Genomic DNA, 20,563 nt, shown 5'->3' with positions numbered 1-20,563 from the left:
TAGAAGACCATATGCCTTGGTCATAGAGCAGAACCAAATAGAATATCATATAGCTACTAGGCACAACAGTTATGAAGAATGGGAAGGGATTCAGTCTTGCTCATGGTTTGGGGGACCACAGTTGATAACAGCAAGGACAACACACAGCAAGGGCCACTGCAGGTTATGGCTGCAGGAACACAGGGGCAGGGCAGCTGATTCCATCAGGTCCCCAGCTAGGAAGCAGAGAGCTGGACAGATAGGAGGCAAGCCTACAACCTTCAAGGCACAACCCTACAATCTTTCATCTACCCATGATGCCCCAAATCCAAAAGGTTCAGAGCCTCCACAAACAGTGCCAACAGCTAGGGACCAAGTGCTCAAATACATGAGCCTAGAGGGGACTTGGCACACTGGAGCCAAAGCAACAGTGATGAGGGAAAGTGACCACGTTAATCTAGGTTCCCCGAAAAGTGTCTGTCCAAAGTGTATGTGAACAGAGGACATTGCTGATGAATCCAATAGGAACAGACATACCACATACATACACAATACATACAACACACAGTATGCATAACACTTCTGTATCCATACAACACAGAGTGTGACAATGCATACAACAGCCTACACACAGCACATATCCCACAGAGGTGTTTTGTTTGTTTGTCTGTTTGTTTGTTGATGTCATATGCATTCCACGTGGGCATCAATCGAAGCGGGAACCTGCTCCTCAGAATTCCTGATGAACTCAGAGTACAGGGATCTCTTTCCTCTTTGCCTTCATGGAAAACCGAAATATGGTCTCCAAGTCATTCACACCTTAAAACAAATGGGAGCCCTAAGCCAGTTCCCTCTTCACAGACCAGATTTTCTTGAGAAGACAGTTGTAAATGTGCCAGTGGCTAGACACATGGTACAAAGCCCAAGAAGTACCTCCAGACAAGCCGCAGCCTGTGTGAGAAAGCCCAGCCCTCACCCACCACACAGGCGAGCATTCCTTCTTGTTTCTCTTGTTCAAAGTGCCTCTGTTGCTTCCTCTACTGGGAGGAGGTGTGCTCACACATGTGAAGCTAACCCATAATGGTTGCCTCTCATTTATGATGCTGGTATTAGGCTTACTGAAGTCTTCCAGCATTGGATATTAGGCACGGTACATTGCATGTCTATAAATCAAATTAACATACACTGTCAGTGCGCGGCGGAGCAGCTGTATTCTTTGTGTTAAATTTCATAGTTAAAATGAAACACTTTTCCATTACCAGATTGCAGCTCCACTGGGTGACTGCAATGGTTACCTGCCAGAATTAAGTTTTGTAATGCCAGCCCTGTCTCAATGTGGCACATGTACACTGGATTTATAACGTGACTTAGGAACTGCTAATTGCCACCAGAATAAAACACTAAAGTTGATTCAAATCTTTGAACCAAATGTTTGTGAGAACTGAGTAATACACAGTATGCGCATGCCTGGTTCAGCTGCTCAAAGAGAATTCTGGGAAGGTCAAGGTTAAAGTTTCCGTTTAACCTTAATTAATATCTAGGCTTAATTAGATATCCTCCACCCTCTTATACCAGTAAACCATGCTGACCTGTGCTGAGTGTGAGTTCTAGATATTTTGCACACTTTTTGTTTTCTTAGGCCAGCTAAGGAGATGGCTACGTTGGCAAAGCATTTGTTGTGCAAGCGAGAGGACCTGACTTTGGATTCCCAGTATCCCCAGCAAAATCTGTGCATGGTGGCTTCTAACTGTAATCCCAGTTTGGAGGTGGGGAACGGAGTCAGGGGGATCCCTGGAACTCATTGGGCAGCGACTCTAGCCAGGTCAGTAAGCTCCAATATCAGTGAGACACACTGTCTCAAAAACTCAGGTAATATGAGCCAGTGGATTTGGCTCCGTGGGTAAGTGTGCTTGGCGTACATGCCTGGTGACCTGAGTTTGATCACTAGAGCCCATGTAAAAGTGGCAAGAAAGTATCAACTCCCCAGGGTTGTTCTCTGACTATAATCTGTGTGTTTGTCTATATACACAATACACATACCACCACCACCAAAAAAGTGAATAAATACAGTTTAATTTTTAAAAGTAAAGTGGAAAACTAAGGGAAAACAAACACTTACCTCCAGTCACTATATACACATGCACATCTTTGCATACAATGGCATATGTGCAACAAAACATACAAACACGCATATGCCACACAATAGTAAAATAAATTAAAAGCCATAAAAGGTATTGGTCCCATGACACACACGGGGAAATTGAGACTCCGGGAGGCAGTGGATTTAGCATACACTAATAAACACCTTAGTCAGGCCTCAGACCAGGATGTAACTGAATCCAAGGCCTGCATCCTTTCCTCTCCTGGGCACTGCAGCTGGAAGGTGTGTGCAGATTAGTGACTGCTGGGAAGAGACAAAGCGCTCGGCACATGCTCTGCTCAACATTGACATTGCCCCGAAGATTCCTCTTAGCACTCAACACTTTTCTTTCCCTAGCACCCAGGTGTTCTGTTCCCTGCCACCTGTGGGGTATTTGGTGTCTGAGGCCAAAGGCAGCAAGAAACCAAGATTCCACCTGACTATCCCAATGCCCAGACTGCAAGAACGCCCCTTGCCTCTCCCAGCCAAGCTCTTGCTTGCCTACCCTTCTCAACCCTTGGCATTTTACTTCTAGAGGGGGTTCCTGGGCTGACAGAAGCAGCCTCCTGCCCATCTAGACCAGTCTGAGCTATGTCTTTAAACTATGTCCCCCAACAGATCCCTAACAGCTCCAAGCTCCTCACTCACAGAGCCTTGAGTCTGTTCCCCACATGTGTAAGGTTTCTTGCTTTTAGTCAGTGTGATGCAGGAAGAAAAGGCAGGGTGATAGATGGGTCAGTCAGTCCTGTCTCTGTTGAGTCTCATAAGGGCAGTGTACCTTGATGTTTCTAGGGCTGAGGGCCTCTCTATAGTGTTCGAAGCTACATGGTTCTTCAGGAAACTGACTGGGTAGTTCAAGAAAAAAAAATCATTACTCAAATATTTAGTGGACCACAAGAGAGAAGAATTATGCATTGGGGATTCATGGTGCCATTTTGTCTTGGGCAGACAATAACATCTGCCCCATTCCTTACAAAGTCTGAGCAACAAACCTAAGTTTGCCTTGGGAACCAATGAGTTTTCTAGGCTTACCTTCATAGCATGCATGGGTGAGGTGCAGGAACATGGGTAACCTCAAAAACAGCAGTGCTGGACCATCTTCACTTAGGAGAGGTGAAGGCTTCCCTACAGCTATACTGAAGTCCTTCTCCAATTAACCACCCTCAGAGAATATGCTCTAGTGCCTTCAGGAGCATGCAATCAGGACAAAATTGCATGGTAAAGGCTGAGGAGAGCCACAGGTACCTGAGGTGTAGGCCCAATGACCCTCCCTACCTACTGCTTCTATGTGGGAATATCATCAGTCAACAAACCCCATCAGGGTGGTCTCTTGACGGTAGGTACAGCTAATCTAAGGAAGATGGTGGCTGCTTTGCTCAGAGGCTCAGACCCTGTAATTGTGGGCATAGGTGATCTGTGTTGGGAAGAGCACTGATTCTGAATGTTGACTCAAGAGCTCCACCCATTTGGGGAGCATGACTGAAATTTTCATTCTAAGTTTCATCCCAGCATAAAATGCATAATCCATGGGAACAGTTGTCCAGGGCCTGCCACATCCTAGCTGTGTGACTGTGGGCATGTCACTTCAACCCAGCAGTTGGACTCAGGGGCTGTAGGCAATGCAGAGCCTGGAACCCAAGTGTGTTATGTCTGACAACAGCCAAATCCTGTAACGTCACGTAAAAGTGTCTTCAAAAGTAGTGCTCAGGAGTGATGAAATGTTTGGGTATCAAATAGAGAAAATGCTTCGTGAAGTAACACTGAATTGCTCCCTTTCTAAATGACTAATTTCAAACTATGTCCTTTTTATCTCCATACAAAGTATTCAAGTAATACCCATGTTTTAGGTTATTTACATTATTGTGGTGACTTACAGGTGTTACCTATAAAGTCCACAAGGCAATACTCTGCCCATAGAAAGTATTATGCAAATATTAGATACAATTTCTCAGGAAGGACACTGAGTAATTGTGCACATCAAATCCTGTGTTGACTAAACATAGAATAATGTCTGCTGTTATTTCCATTTCCAGATGAGAAAAGTAAGACAAGGAAGGGTAAAATATTACTATTATCTGTATTGAAAACCAATCCAAAGCTTGTGGGCTAAAGATGCCTTTTGATAGCATCCTTGCCATCTGTGGTCCAGAGACCCAGAAGAAATAACAAAGATGACTTGTCATAGCATCTCTGTGTCTAGGGACTGTAGTCAAAGACTCAAGGCTGGGAGCTAGAGTCTTACAGAGTTCTGGTCCCTCGCAGGTCTAGCAGCTGATGCTGGCTCACTGTGAGGAGACCTGCCTCCTCTCCATGTTTCCTTCCATGAAGCATTCCTCACAACATAACTGGGTTCCAAGGAAGAAGGCCAGCAGGTGGGGGTGACAGACTCTGTGTCACCTTTACAGCCACCTGAGTAACCATGCAGACTGCCTCTGCCACACTGTATTCCTGGAGGCAACTGTGAAATCTTACCTAATTTCAAGAAGAGGGAAAGTAGACTCTTCCCTTCCATGGGTAATAGCAAGACTCAAGAAGAGAAGGTGAGAGGGACCGTATATATTGTAGGGTTGATATGAACAACTCAGTCAGGCAGGAGGCATACTGAGACTTGGTTACTGACCCTTTAAAATAGGAATGCATGTTCATGCTTCTTCAGTTCGATAAGAGGATTTATTTATAGTCAACAAATAAAAGTAACAAGGGCCGACAGTGTAGCTTAGCTGGCAGAGCACTTGCCTATCATGCAAAGAGTCCTAAGTTTGATCCCTAGCACTGTATAAACCAGGCAAGGGGACACATGCCTATAACCCCAGGACTAGGGAAGAAGAGATAAGAGGGTCAGAAGTTCAAGGTTATCTTCAGCTATGTAGTAAATCTGAGGCCAGCCTGGGCTACATGAGCTCTTGTCTCTCTCTCGCTCCCCTTCTCTCTATGTGTGTGTGTGTGTGTACATATATATATATATATATATATATATATATATATATATATATATATATGTCTGTGCATATATATATATATATATACATATGTCTGTGCATATATATATATATATATATATATATATGTGTGTGTGTGTGTGTGTGTGTGTGTGTGTGTGTGTGTAGAAAGAGGATACTGACCACTGGGTATTGGGTATTGGTATTGGTATTTAAATGTGCTTATCATATATATGTCTGCATATTATGTATATGTGTACATATGTGTATAGTGTTTATATACATATTTAACTATGTTTATCATATATATGTGTATATACATGCAAACACACACATTAAATATATGTGTGTGTATGTGTGTGTGTGTATATATATGTGTGTGTGTGTGTATATATATATATGTGTGTGTGTGTATATATATATGTGTGTGTGTGTGTGTATGTGTGTGTGTGTGTGTGTGTGTGTGTGTGTGTGTAGGCACATTTGAATATTGATATCAAGTGGTCTTATCCTTGGCAAGTCTAGTTGTGAATCAGATGAAGTCGAGAAGTGTCTCTGTTTAAGATGCTCTGAAAGGATGAGGCTGGCTGGAGCAGCATTAGATCTGGGGAGAGGGAGAGGACTTCCACCTTCACCCCCATGCCTCACAGACAGGATGCTGGTAAATTGGATCTCTGATCCTCTTTCAGCCTTTCAACTTTTCTATTGCCATGTCACCCTGTGGCACTTAATTGGAGTGCTGCTTACTTTATAATACTTACAGTATGTGGTGTCCCTGGTGTGTGTGTGTGTCATCCAGTCTCAGATGAGCTCTTATTAGTTCCCTCTAGGCCAGGGTGCTTCCTGGTGAAGCTTCTTAGCTCTGGAGGCCCTGCTCATGCGCAGCTTGCGTCTCACTTTAGCTCCCTAAATGAAGCAATTGAGTCCCTGCCACCACCATAATAACACGTTCTGACAAAAACATGAAAGATAGCATATCTGTGTCTTAACTCATGTGGGTATCAGAAAAGGGGAAGAAAGTAAATTCCTTTAAAATACAGACAAAATCTTTTATCAACGGAAAACTGTCGTGTGGTCTTTCTTATCTCTTTGTGCAGTGACAGTGGGATTTATCTTTCTTAGACGCCAGCCTCCAAATGAATATCACGCCTGTTGTGCCAAGGTGAGCAGTTTTTTCATCTGTGGGCAGGCAGACATGTTTTACATAGATGTCATGATGCACACATGCCATCCATCTTCAATCCCCATGCCCTCGGGGTGTCCCAAACCCATCAGTGCCTGCTGCTTCCCTCACAAACAGGACAGCCCTATGCTGAAAGCCTGTTCTACAGACTCCAAATAAAAAAAAAAATCCTCAGGAACCTGGAGTGCCTGAACTACTGTGTATTACATAAACATATATTGTAGATGGCTTCCAAATGGCCAGAGCATCAAGAATGTACAGTACCTAGAATGAACCATAATGTAAGCTATGGACTTAGGATACTGGTCCATAGTAATGATATTAGTGATAATAAAAATTCACTTATTAATACAAATATACTACTTGAATGGGCTGGCTTCTCATACCTGGGGAGGCTTCCTTTGTGGGGTAAGGCATATATGGGAAATATGTATCTAATGTTCATTTTTCCTGTGAGCCTACAAACTTACCTAAAACATGAAGTGTAATGTGGATGTTGCAGAGATCACTCCATCTGAAAAGTACTTCCTTCTCAAGCATTTGTTTGATCCCTGGAACATATATACATATACATATACATATACATGTACACGTACACGTACACCTACACGTACATGCACACGCACATGTGCATATGCATATATATATGCATACGCATACGCATACGCATACACATACACATATACATATACATATGGATTTGGTGGTACATACATGCTCCTGGCACAAGTAACCTGTAGGACGCTGTGGAGAGCTTAGCGTACTTAGTGAGTTCTGGGCCAGTGAGAGACCGTATCTAACAAAATGATAATAATTTTTAAAAAGACACATAAGGTAGTCCTCTATAGAAACACATGCGCTATGTGCATGCACCTCCCCAGCCACACACACATGAATGTGCACATGAATGCTTACACACAGAAATTCATACCATGTTCTGTGATACAATTCCTCTTCTTGGCTATGTTTGCTCTGCTGTAGTTTCTACCCCAACAGCTAAGCAATATCTTGGCTGGAAATCCATCTCCTTTGGAAAGAAAGTCTAGTGTGGAATCTATAGCAGGAAGAAATGTTTACTCCAGCAGAGAAGTCTGCCATTCGTACATCTCGATGGGCCACCAGCAAATGGCAGCTCATTCTTTGATTGTATGTTTAAAGGTTTTTACTTTCCTGCCAAACAAGCTTTAGAATTTTCATCTGAGCTTTCTTACCTGGTGATTATAGAAGGCTGTTCAGTACCAGAATGGTGATAAAAGTGATGGTGGATGGATGATGGATGGAAATGTATTAAATAGATATATGATGGATAGATAGATAGATAGATAGATAGATAGATAGATAGATAGATAGATGGATGGATGGATGGATGATAAAATTTATTGAGCATCTACTATATTCCAAGGACCATTTTTTAGCATATTATGTGTCTTATTTAATCTCTATAATGTGACACAAAAGCATACTTACAATATTTCCATTTGACCTAGCCCAGAGTAGCCTCAGAGACCACACAGCTAGAAAGCAGCAAAACCAGGAAGAAGAGCTGATGAAATGATTCCAGAACTTGTGGTCTCAGCCTCTAATTCTGCCAGCCCAAGTGTACATAAAGGCAATGTGCAATTCTTTGACAATTTTTCCCCCATCCCAAGAAAGTGACACTCCATTAGGAAGGACTTCCACAGAGACTCCACTGGGTCTGTCTTTTGCTCGAAGTAGGAGGCATGATTGCTAACTAAAGACAAGTTCAACTAAATCCCAGGGGGTCATAGGCCAGAACTTAAACCTTCTACCCACTGAGATTTGGGACTGACTTAAACCCAAAAGAGGAATTCCTGGGAAAGCATTGAGAGACCTTTAGAACTAAAGGAAGAGAGAGCTAAAGACCTCAAGAAGAGGCGTTGGGGTACTCAGGGGACCCAGTAAATGAGACTGAAGAGAGTCTTGGGTGGACATTCCAGAATGATGCTGGACTTCCACTACAATCTGTATTGTGTGGCTCACAAACTGAGACAAAATCCTAGGGCAGGGCATCTCAGTTGTGTCCCTTGGGATACGTATGCTGAAGCTTGGGAGTCCTTCAGGGGTTGTTCAAATGAACCCCAAAGCTAATTCTGACACAGAATTAATCCCCAGAGGTTCTACACTTTGAGAGAGACCACAGCTCACCTCACTACTTTGCAGTGCATTTCATAAACCACTGACTGAAAGCTGACGCTGGAAGCTTCCAACTGTCAGCAACAGTCCATAGGAGAAGCATTACCTGCTATTTCTCAGGACCCTGAGACCCAGAAACTTGAAGTCATTCCCAGAAGACACCAGAAATTCACTGAAGTTCTCATCCCATTTAGCCCCAGATATCCTGAGGTCTGGATGCTGTCTTGCCAACCTACACTTTGTGCCCTGCAGACATTTACAAACCTTGGGTAATTCCAATCCCTTTCTGCTTTAACATGTGGAGTCTTTGTTGCTCTTACTCTCTCCACCCAACATATACAGACATGCCTGCAAACCCACTCATTCATGAGCCCACCCACTGCCAGAGAAGGAGCTAAGCTACATGGTGCAAGGACCCCCTCTGTAGGAAAAAAGAAGGCTAAACAGTGGAGCTTTGTCTATGGTACCTGCCTGGCCTGCAGATCTGCTCTGTCTTAGAGATGCCAGACCACAAGTTTTGCCTTTTCTGCACAAGGCTTCTGCAGAGGGCTCTCCCAAGATACACTTGGGTCTGCTTCCCCAGAGCAAGGCTTGTGGAGAGGGGGGCTTATTAGATGCAGCAGGGTGCATGGCTCAGAGAACACTTGAGTGGTTCTCAGTCAGGCATGAACCAGTCTGCAGCTGAGGTGGGCGCAAGAGGAGGGGGGATGGGGGGTGCAGCATTCTCTCCCTTGCACATCTGGGAGAGCACCTGGATGCACCCGCCAAAATGCAAAGCCAAGGGGAGAATCAGCACTGATTAGGACCCCATCAGAGTTTGCACAGTAACACTCACTTATGCTAATGGGCATCAAGGGTTCATTCATCACTGCCAGTGGAGTGGATTGGCCCGGGACAAGCCGAAGCCATACAACACACTTCAAATCTCTGCCTCAAAATAGACAAGGGGAGAGAATTTATTATTTCTTGGTCACAAAAGGAGATGGGGAGAGAGGCAGTAAAACTGAAGGTCACTGTCTCCTTTCCAGCTGATGGCTTACTTTTCTCTTGCAGTCAGAAACAGTGGGGCTTCCTATCTGATTGTGTGCTGTTGCTTTCCTTTGGCTCAGGAGAAGAAGGGACAGTCTATACATATGAAGCCGTTCTGTCCTAGTGCTTGCTGCTCAAAACTTAAACATCATTGGAATCATGCATCAACAGAATCAAGTCCTAACAGGGATCTTAGGAAATATGTTAGTTCAAAAACTGTAATCACAGAGCTGGAGAGATGGCATAGAGGTTAAGAGCACTTGCTGTTCTTGAAGAGAACCTTGGTTCAGTTCACAGAACCCATATCAAGTGGCTCATAACCTCCTCTAAATTCAGCTCAAGGGTTCCTATGCCCTCTTCTGACCTTTGTGGGCATCTATATATACATAGTATATATATATATATATATATATATATATATATATATATATATATATATAGTGTGTATACATATATATGTATATATACATACACACATACATAGGACATATATATATGTGTGTACATATATGTATATATATTCAGTCACACATACAAACAGAAAGTAAAAATAAATCTTTAAAAAGTAATAATGTCAGGTACACATATACTTCATTTTTTAAATATTTATAAGACAAGGTTTTTGTTTGGTTTTATTATTTTATGTGTATGAATGTTTTGCCTACATATATGTATGCATATCATATGAGTACTTGATGCCCAAGGAGGACAGAAAAAGTCTCCTCAATTGGACTTACACACAATTGTGAGTCACCATGTGGGTGCTCAGAATCAAACCTGGGCCCTCTGGAAGCAGCCAGTGCTCTTAACCACTAAGCCATCTCTCCAGCCTCAATGTGTAAGATGTTTATATGCATCTACAGGCTATATGCATCTAACACAAGTATACATCAAGACATGAGTTATATAATGTTTAAATATATCGCATGTGTATAAAATATTTGACCCTTATGCCATCCCTAGAAGTATAGAGATGAAACAGATTCACAGTGTGAATGACTTATTATTCCATGACATAAACTTCAAAATGAGAAGCAATCCACTTGTTTGTGGATTTCTTTTCTTGTAGGTTTTTTCCTTCTGATTTTGAAACTAATATCTGTTATATAATACTTAATTTCCTATGAATTCGATCAAGAATCATCCTGTGTCTCCTCTCAAAGACTCACACAGATATGAGTGTATTGGTGTCCTGAAGTGTCACCGAGGACACCTACCTATCTACAATAAATCAGTACAAAAACGAAACCCATAGTGGCAAAGATCCCTTGGGAACAGCAAATTCAAGGTTGACAGCTCTGGAAACACAACTAAATATCTAACCAGCAAATCAAGTTTGCCTCTGGGAAGGCATTGGATTTGAAGAGTAGTTAGGCACATGTGAGCACGTAGAGACTGGAGCCCAGCCTTGTACCAGGTCTGGTCTCAGGCAGTGGTTTAAACATAGGGTCAGAGGAGGAATGGGTGACGATTAGACATACCTGGGGCTTCTTGGATTTTCCCTGCACCAGCACTCTTCCTTCTAGGGAAGTCCCTTGCCTGCAGACTACTTAAAAATGGGTCTGAGTGTAAACACTGCCACTCCACGGTAACGTCCACCTTTTAAAGCCGAAGGTCTCATTTGCTCTCGCACCACAGCAGCCTTTCTTTAAAATATCCTTTGGTTATTTTATAAAAGTCATGTGTTATCTCATCACCTCTTGTCCTAGAGAGTGTTCTATTGCTCTGAAGAGACACCACAACCACAGCAACTCTTATAAAGGAAAGCATGTCTCTTATAAAGGAGCTTGCCTACAGTTTCCGAGGCTGATCTATTGTCATCATGGTGAGGAGCATGACATGGTGGCAGGCAGGCAGACATGGTGATGGAGAAGTAACCGAGAGTTCTACAACTGGATCTACAGGCAGCAGAAAGGAAAGAGACATCAGGGCTGACTCGCTTGGGCTTTTGGAAACCTCAGAGCCCACCCCAAATGACACACTTCTTCCAACAAAACCACACCTCCTTATCCTTTTAAATAGTACTATTCCCTGGTGAGTGTGCCTTCAAATACATGAACCTATGGGTCCCATTCTCATTCAAACCATCACACCTCTAAACAAGACTTCTGTGCATTTTCTCCAGCCTCCTGGGCCACCTGTAGCCCTTGAACTGTGGAGTCACTACTTACATGGAGGTTGTGCCTGGCTCAGTCACATCCCTTGAGCTACCTTCTACCACATGAGGACCCCTGGAAACAAAGCTACATGAAGGAGCTGGAAATATTGCCTGGGTTATAAACTGACCCACTGAGTATACTCAGAGTCCCCTAAAATCACAAGGGACAAAGCTCACTCTTGCTGCCCAAATTTCAGATCGTGTACAGAGAGGTAGCCCATGTTCTCATGGCTCAGAGAAACCTACTCCATGAAAAAGACTCTTTCCCCTTTTAGCCTATCCTGAGTTACTGACCTCCAGGTCCTCAGGCATCCTTGGCCAGGTGATGCTAGGCCTGAGAATGGTCTCAGAGAGGCCTTGGATATTGCTGGAGGCCATCTGAAGAATGCAGCACTTTCAATGCTGAAAGAATGAGAAATCTAATAAAATGATAAAAGATGGAATATTGAATCCCAAGGATCTCTTTGTCCTGATCTGTTTACAGATCAATTAAACACACACTTTGAAGCCATAAGCAAACAGAACCAAGCCACCAGGAGAAAAAAAAAAAAAGTCACACACACAATTGCAAAATCCAGGCCCTCTATACACAGACCAAGCCAAGAGTCTTCCTTCACATGTGTTGGATCCAAACACAAAGCAAACATTGAATCAAATACAATGTGTCCCCTGCTCCCCCTTGCCCCTCTGTTCTGCAGCTTTTGATAGCATCTTTGACTGGCACCATCACTGTAGAAGGGATAGGCTTTGGAATCTGATACTCTGGCCAGCCACCCTTGGGATGGATGGAAAGTCAGCCACCAAAGTCCTCCAGTCCTGGGTCATATCAGAGCTGTAAGGTCCCTCGGGAGATGAGAGATAAGCCAGGATCCGGCATGCTGACCACAGTACAGGTCACCACTCCAGAGTCCACCGTTTCAAAAACAGTCAGACCCCTTTCCCTGGGCCCCAAACTCACATTCTTACAACTTAAAGCTTCCAGTGACTTTAATGCAAGTTCCATGCATGTGAGGCCTGCAGGATAAGACCCTCTGGGAGTGTAAGGTGACAACATAATAGAGAAAAATCACTTTTGCAGGCAACAGTGACAGCTGGGCAGGCATTAGAAAAGAGAGAAACGGCCTCAACTTAGACAAATTACTGAACTAAATGAGCACATGAAAAGCCCTTTTTACAGCTGCCACTGAGAAGCCCAGAAAATATAAAACATGTGAAAAAAGTAAATAAAAGGAGTTTGAAACTTTTTTCCCATTAAAGGTGTGGTAAATGGTTAAAAGGCTCTAGAAAGATTTGCCGTGTTCTGAGTCATGGACCCAAATGGAAAAATATGGCTATTTGGGTTTTACATGTCAATTTTGATACAACCAATAAAACATAAACAATGAAAGCACTTCAAAAATCCTGGAAAATTCCAGAGCATGCATCAGAGGCTCCGAGATTATACACCGATCCTCTCCTTTCCGTGACTTCTGACATCTCATTACCCCACATTAGACTTTTACGGACTCATTTTCCAGCATATATAAAAACGACTTAATGCATCCTCGAAACCATCTCAATTTCCTAATTGATGAGGGCTATCAGCCACTTAAAAAATAAAACAGACATTTCCTTAATAAAAATAAAGACCTTGGGGGAGGGGAGGATGGAATAAATCCCGTGTTGGCAAAGAGAGTATTAAATATAAGAGGAAGCATGATCGTGGAGGGTGGGGCCCCCAAGCGGGTGTTAGGAGATTGGGTTTCTAGTATGGATTCTGCAGCTAATTTGCTGTGTGATTTGGGGCACAGTTAATCCTCACTAGGCCTGACTTGCCAGATTTTGAAGAGGCACTGTTAAAGCCCACAATGGACAAACAACCTGAGATTTCAAAAGCCATCCAAGGCAGGTCCATTTCAGAGCTCAGGACCCACACATTTTCTATTTTAGATGCAGAAACCTCTCTTGAATTTCTGTTTCTTTCTTTTTTTATTTGTTTTATATTGCTTTATTTTGTCTTCTAAAACCCATTGTAGAATAGAGAGAAACTCAGACGGCCAAGTAATACCGTGATTTTTCTGCCCTTTGGGTCAAATTTATATAGTAATTCCCAAGACTATCTCAGATGAAAGCCAAAGTAGTTGCAGAAAAGTTTCTATGGAGATGATGTGGGGAATTCTCTAGTTGGCCATTGGGTCAAATTCCAAATACCCCAGTGTTCTTACTCAGCTCCTAAAAGCTTGGTCCAAGCCAGGTGAAAATTGTACAGAGTGACCTACACACTTCAGGAAAAGGGGGAAGAGGAAAAGTTATTAACATATTCACATTAAAACAGATGTGTACGAGGAAAGCATGGCTCTGCAGTGGCAGTGTTTTTAGAGTTCTTGGAAGCATCCTGCTGCATGCTTTTGGAGAGAGGAAGAAGGAAGGAGGGGAAGACTGGATCCGGTATAAATACTTTCAGACCACTGATGCTCTCTGTCACAGGTCCTAGCCCAGGGATCTTCAGCTTTTACTGCATATTAAAATTATGTGAGAAGCTTAAAACAAAAACAAATAAATAAACAAACAAAAAACATCTGGGGCGAGGTGGAAAGGTAGTGGTGAAGACGCTTGCCTCAGAACCCATTTAAAGATAGAACTAGTACCACAAGTTTTGCTTTACCTTCCATACTTATTTTATGTAGGCTCTCCTACCCCACATAACAATAACAATGTTTTAAAACTGTGGTCTAGGGCTCACCTTCTGAGGTTTCAGTTCAGTTGTACTGAGATGTTGCTTAAACACTAAATGCCAGGGTCCCTAAAATCTCCTAAGATGGTTCAACTGAGCAACCAACTTTGAGTTGCTGGGCCAGTCATACAAACCACAGAATCCTCCAGCTTCTCCTGGCATCCACTAGAGGAGTTATCAAAATACAGTTTTTGAGTCTTGCCCTCAGAGGCTCTGAGTGGGGCTTCCACAGGCTAAGACCCCCCCCAAGTGCATTCTCACCCCACTCCATAGTGATACTCGCTCGGGCTGACAGTCCAGAGCCCACACTTTAGAAATGAGTATTCTAACCTGCCACTTTGGTTCGCTGACGATAGGTCCTCTCAGACAATTCATCTTCCCTACCCTTTATCTTTCTCCAATCCACTCTGCAGAGGCCACAGCAGGCCTGTCACCATGTACAACTGATCAGAACCCAGAGGTCAAGTACACCTAGGGAGCGACAGAAAATTACCTGGCTTGGCTTCTGTTAGCCATTTTTTCCACTCTTACACAAGTCAAAGGGGGAAAATCTTTACCCTTCTGAGGGCATCATGTTTCATGAACATTGTACACTACTTTTAGCAAAACAGGAAATAGTGTGGAAAGAAAACCTGGAGCCAAAAGCATGGCTCTTGGGCAGAGAGTAGAGAGGCCTTGGATGGTTGGAGGAATTGGATCTCTTAAATGTAGACCTTTCAGCTTGGACATAGAGGCTCATGTCTGTAATCCCAACACTCGGGAGGCAGAGGCAGAAAGATTACCATAAAGTCCAGACAGACCTGCTCTGAGACATAGTAAGATTTGGGACAGTCTGAGCTGTAGAATGAGACCCTGTCTCAAAAAGGCAAAGGAAAGCAAGAGATGAGGAGAGAAGAGTGAACGGGGAACCTAGGGGAGAGGAGGAGAGGGACAATAATTCATTCTATTCCCAGGCAACACATGCTGGAGTGTCAAGTGGCCTTCCGAGGTATCTCAAACCTCACTGTCAGAGAACCAGTAGTAAGCATTGTCACTGGGAAAGACCCTGTCAGGACATCTACATGAAATTGGCACCAAAAAGGCACAAGAAGAGCAATAGAATGGTTCAGGATCTAAAAGTGTCTAATACTGTCCCTCATAGCTCAGTGGAAACAGTGTGATACCTCTCCAAAGCGTGTGTGTGTGTGTGTGTGTGTGTGTGTATTATCAAGAACTGGGGAGATGGATATTAATCAGTGAAGTGCCTACCACACAAGCATTAGCTGGAAACTCCTGTAAAACTCTGAGTTCAGCAGTGTATGCCTGTGACTCCAACACTAGAAAACAAACTCCAGATTCAGAGAGAGACCTTCTTCCAAAGAAATAATATGGAGTGTGACTAAGGAAGACACCAATGTCAACCTCTGGCTTCTGCACACATGTGTGCATGAACGAGCGCACACACACACACACATATCAGTGATAGCAATCAATCTATCAGCAAGTAGGTCTTGGATCTATTTATTAACAGGTAAGGATTCCACTCCAAACTCTGGACATCAGGTTGCCCTGTTTGGCCTCTGGGTATAGATGTGGTATATATGTCACCAAGGCTATCCAATCAACAAGGTAAAGCCCCAAGAACCATTCAGCTTTATTATCCACTTCTGAGGAGTTGAAACATAAACTTTGTACCTAATTAGGCTGTTGAGCTCATGCCCAGAAGGTGAATTTGAGTAGAGGAGCTCTGCTGATTATGACTTTGTTAGCATCAAAAGAAAAACCAAATCTCCATTCTACCTTGGGAGAAAGAGTCACCCATGGTAGGTGGGAGAGTCCATCTTCTTTCACTGCTGGAAATCTTAGCTCAATCCTCCTTCCTCTTGATTTCTTTGTACCTACAGCATCAGATTCACCCTAGAAGAACTCTGATTGACCCAAAGACACAACCACTGAGAAGATATCTCAAGGCATGTCTGATGCTTAACAGAGCCTGAGAGCTGGGGCAAACTTTGTTGCTCACGTCTTTCTGGCACTCCAGCATGCTAACTTCTATTCGTTTGTTCCAGAGCTATCCCTGTCATTCTCAATCTCTCTTCCTGCCTGCACTCTCTCCTACATCAGACTAGATACAATGGGCCAATTAGTGCTCTAAAGCACCTTTGGACTGTGTCGATCCTGTGTGAGCAGCTTTAGGATTATGTCATTTCCAGGTTCAAATAACACTTGGCATTCCCTATGGTACTGAGAGTAATAAAAATGCTTTAGTCTGGCAATTGAGACTTTGGCTTGACTTTGCAGGCTTATTTCCCTTAGTACCCCCAACACAAATCCTAGGACACAGCCTCTAAACACATCCACACTCACAGACACACAGATACACACATACACATACTTAAAAACACACATACACACACAAACACATACCAAACATATACACACATATATACACAAACACACACATACATACACATATAAAAACACATACACATATATATACACAAACACACACATATATATATACAAACACACACATACAAAAACACACACCTATGTATACACATATACAAACACATGTACCCATACATACACACACAAATACTCACAAACACTTAGTGATCTAAAGATTTACCAATACTTTTCAACCCAAAGCCCCCACCTCAGGTCTTATCCCTTCCGATGCGCATGTGGATCTCCATGTCAGAAGGAAGGGGCATCCTCATCCCCAGGCCTGGTCCCAGCACCATGGCCATAAACACACCCATCTATACAATTGCAGGCTAGCCCCTTCACTGTGCATCGAGAAACACAAAGGAGGAAGATGCAGTTTCTGACTCCAAGAAGCTCAGCATCCAGCTGGAGAAGCACATAAACAAATGCTCATAGAACACTACGATAATCTTACAGAAGAAACAAAGGACTCCCTGACATGGGAAGTGATTGGGGGAATCTACAACACCTCAATTAAATGCTGAAAAAGGAGAGACAATCTTCAGGCAGACAAGAAGAGGAGGGAAGACCTCAGAGAAGTGAAAAGAGCAAGGGGACAGACAGGGATATTTAGAAGTTGAGAGAGAAGACTCACATACTTCAGACCCTGCGTTGGGACTCTGGACTCATTCTGGTCCCAGGAACCATTGTTGAGTGACAGGAGAGAGCCACAGTCAATCCCACTAGCAAACAGCAATCTCGTGTAGATAGTCATACCGTGGAGAGTACAGTGGGTATCAGGGTGGCTTGCTTAAGCGAGACAAGATCTGACAATGAACCAGATTAACTTCTGGGGGAACGGAGATGGTAATGGAGATACTGTGAGGTTTGGCAAGGTTTTATAGTACCAAGGGGCAACTTGGGCAGCACATCAGGTAAACTGTGGCCTCGCAAGTGGTTTCTGTTTAAAGTTACAGATTTGAATCCATGAGAAAGTACGGAGTCTTCTAAACAACCCTCCCATAAATGAACATCTAGGCACATGCTGTCCTGGAGCAGGACACTGCTTACTTTTATCAGGTTACTGCCTCTGTGCCAGCAAAACATAAACATATTCCACCCAGTGCACTCTTGGTTTGGGGAACCGTGATTAGCACATCTTAATGTTGTGAAACTCAGCTGGATTTCTAATTTTGTTTTTTAGCAAATATCATCTTATTAATTTGTACATTTCTTATTGCCCAGTAAAAGACTAAATAAAATAAAATCCTTCTGAATAGCCTTTGGCAGATTGAAAGTCTGATCAGTGACCAAGAAAAGGCAAGATAGTAAAAGGCAGGTGGTGTCATGTTGGGAACACAGAGAAGGCGGTCCAGTGCTTCTCCCACGGCCAGGAAGCTTCTGGAAGGATTGAGGGGGACATGAGAGATGCATTCTCTCACATGCAGTGCAAAGGAGGAAAGCTGGGAATTGCAGAGGGGTCAGGACAGAGTTGAGCAGTATACCCCTGGTGCTTAGTGCTGTGCCTGACACGTCATCATCACCAGTGTCTGGGAGGAAAGGAAAAGGAGCCACTGCTGTTGAGAAAGAACACTTAAAGACTCAGTGGCTCTGCTTCGTGGCTTGTGCCCTCCGCCCATTCATACCCTCACCTTTGGTCTGGAAAAAGAACAAGGACAATAAGGACAGAAAATGCTTGCAGTCCATCAGAATGTTCTTAGTACCTCCTGCTGAAGGCATTCATTCACCAATCGTTCAGGTCATTCTTTTGCTTGTAAATGCACATCTTTTGTTTGTTTGTTTAATTAATTAATGCTGTACTTCAGTACCCTCTGTCTGGAACATCATTCTCCCCTCAGACACAGCTCAGATGTGACCTGCCTCTAAGGACCTGGCCAAACCAACCTCCATACCTATAAGACCTCAAGAAACCAGCAGCCCTTTAACTTTTATTCTGCATAGAACCTTGATCATTCTCCCAAATTTCCTTGTTGACAATTGCATTGCTTAACAACAGGAGTCTACCCTGAGAACTGCATCCATCTCTAGGCTATTTTGCCATTATGCAAACATTGTAGAGTACTTATAAAAGCCTAGACAGTGCAGGTCAGTCACTCCAGGTGGCCTCTTGATGGCCATCAAAAGAAACTGTAAACACAAGATGGATGAGCTGTTGCCAGGAAAATACACCAGACTGCCTTACAGCAGACTTTTGTTATATAAGTACAAAGTGTCCATGCTGTAACAGTGATTGAAACTGTAGAACAGGAAAACAAAAGCCGGTAACAGAACTATTCATCACCAAGTATTGTGTACTGAAACTAATTACATTGCTATGCTTTTCCATGACTGGAAGAACAGTAGGTTTGCTTATATAAGCATCACCACATGCACAAATAATACTGACATGCTATGACATTGTAATGGCCACAGCACCACTAGCCAGTGGGAACTTTTCAGCTCTTTGTCACTTCTGTGGGACTACTGGTATATATGCAGGTCACTCATTATTGGCCAAAACACTATCATATGTCACATGACTATGCGTTTATTCATTTACTGTCTATCTCGTTTAAGCAGAATGTGGTTTCTATGAGAACAGAGATCTTGTTTGGGGGTTAGTCACCACTGCCTGTTCTAGCCCAGAACAGTTTCTAACACATACTATGTTACCAACAACTATTTTGCTAAATGAATATCAAATGAGAGAGATGAAGGTATGTACCATAAAGACTGAACTATAATTGCTTGTTGAGTACAAAAATGCAAGTAACAGAATAAGATTTATAACACAATTCCATTAAAGTAGATTAGAAACATAGACTGGCGAGGCATTGAAACATTTTTTTCTTTCAAGGCATTAAGATTATTAGCTGTGCAGAGGGTGGGAAGGGCTGAAGTGGTGGAACAATAGAAGCCATACTTAGAGTGACGCAAGTGAGCGATAAGCCACCATAGCCATGATCTGTGCCAGAAGAGGAGAAATCAGAAGTACTTAGAAAAAGACCCACACTGAGTTATTAACTTACATATGGATTATACATATAAACTATGAGATAAAAATAACCGTTTGGTAAGCGGTTTATTCCCTAACATTGATTCCTTCAGCTCATCTTCCCCTAACCAAATTCCAAGTAAAGATCCCATGTAGGGACTAAAAAGGGGAGAAACCCAAGGCTTGGCCAAGTAGCCACTGAGGCCAGGATTCTTCTGCCCAGACCAAGCAAGCCAAGGAAACTGCACCTACTCCTTATGCAACAGATAGTTCTGCGTGGGACCCATGAAACCTACACAACCATACATGGAGCACTAATGTCCACTGGAACCTTACTTGGAAATGCATTGTCTTACTAATCAACCTGTTTCAACCAGTTTGCTTCCATGGTTCTCATACTTTAAGACGCAGTTTAGAAGCAGGAATTATTGCGGTCGGTGCACAGGGCTTCCTGAGACCCGTGTGACATAGCTGAGCACAGCTGAAAATGAAATAAGACACACACAGAGACATAGCGACCCATGCACCATGGCTGGCTGTGTGCTTATGTATGGATCCCCTTAGACGCAAAGAACATCAGAGAATGATGACACTCTTAGCAACTTGGTAAATAGACAACCTCATGTCTGCACCCTCCAGGTGAACGTGTGTCTACAGTGAGGGCATGGCATGGAGTGCCAGGACGGGGACGTTGGTCTCCTGACTCCTCCTCCAGTGTACTCTTCTGAGGAAGGATGAGGTCTCTGTTTATGCACAGTGCCACTGCTGATTGTATATGGAGGATATGAGGCCATACTTGACACAGCTGGCAAAGAATGCTCAACCACTCGCTATTCGATTTAAATATAGTAATCAGGTGAGGAG

Source organism: Mus caroli, unplaced genomic scaffold (genome assembly GCF_978045245.1).
Source record: "Mus caroli unplaced genomic scaffold, Mus_caroli_1 scaffold_1, whole genome shotgun sequence".
Taxonomy (NCBI): domain Eukaryota; kingdom Metazoa; phylum Chordata; class Mammalia; order Rodentia; family Muridae; genus Mus; species Mus caroli.
Note: the sequence above shows the minus strand (reverse complement) of the source record.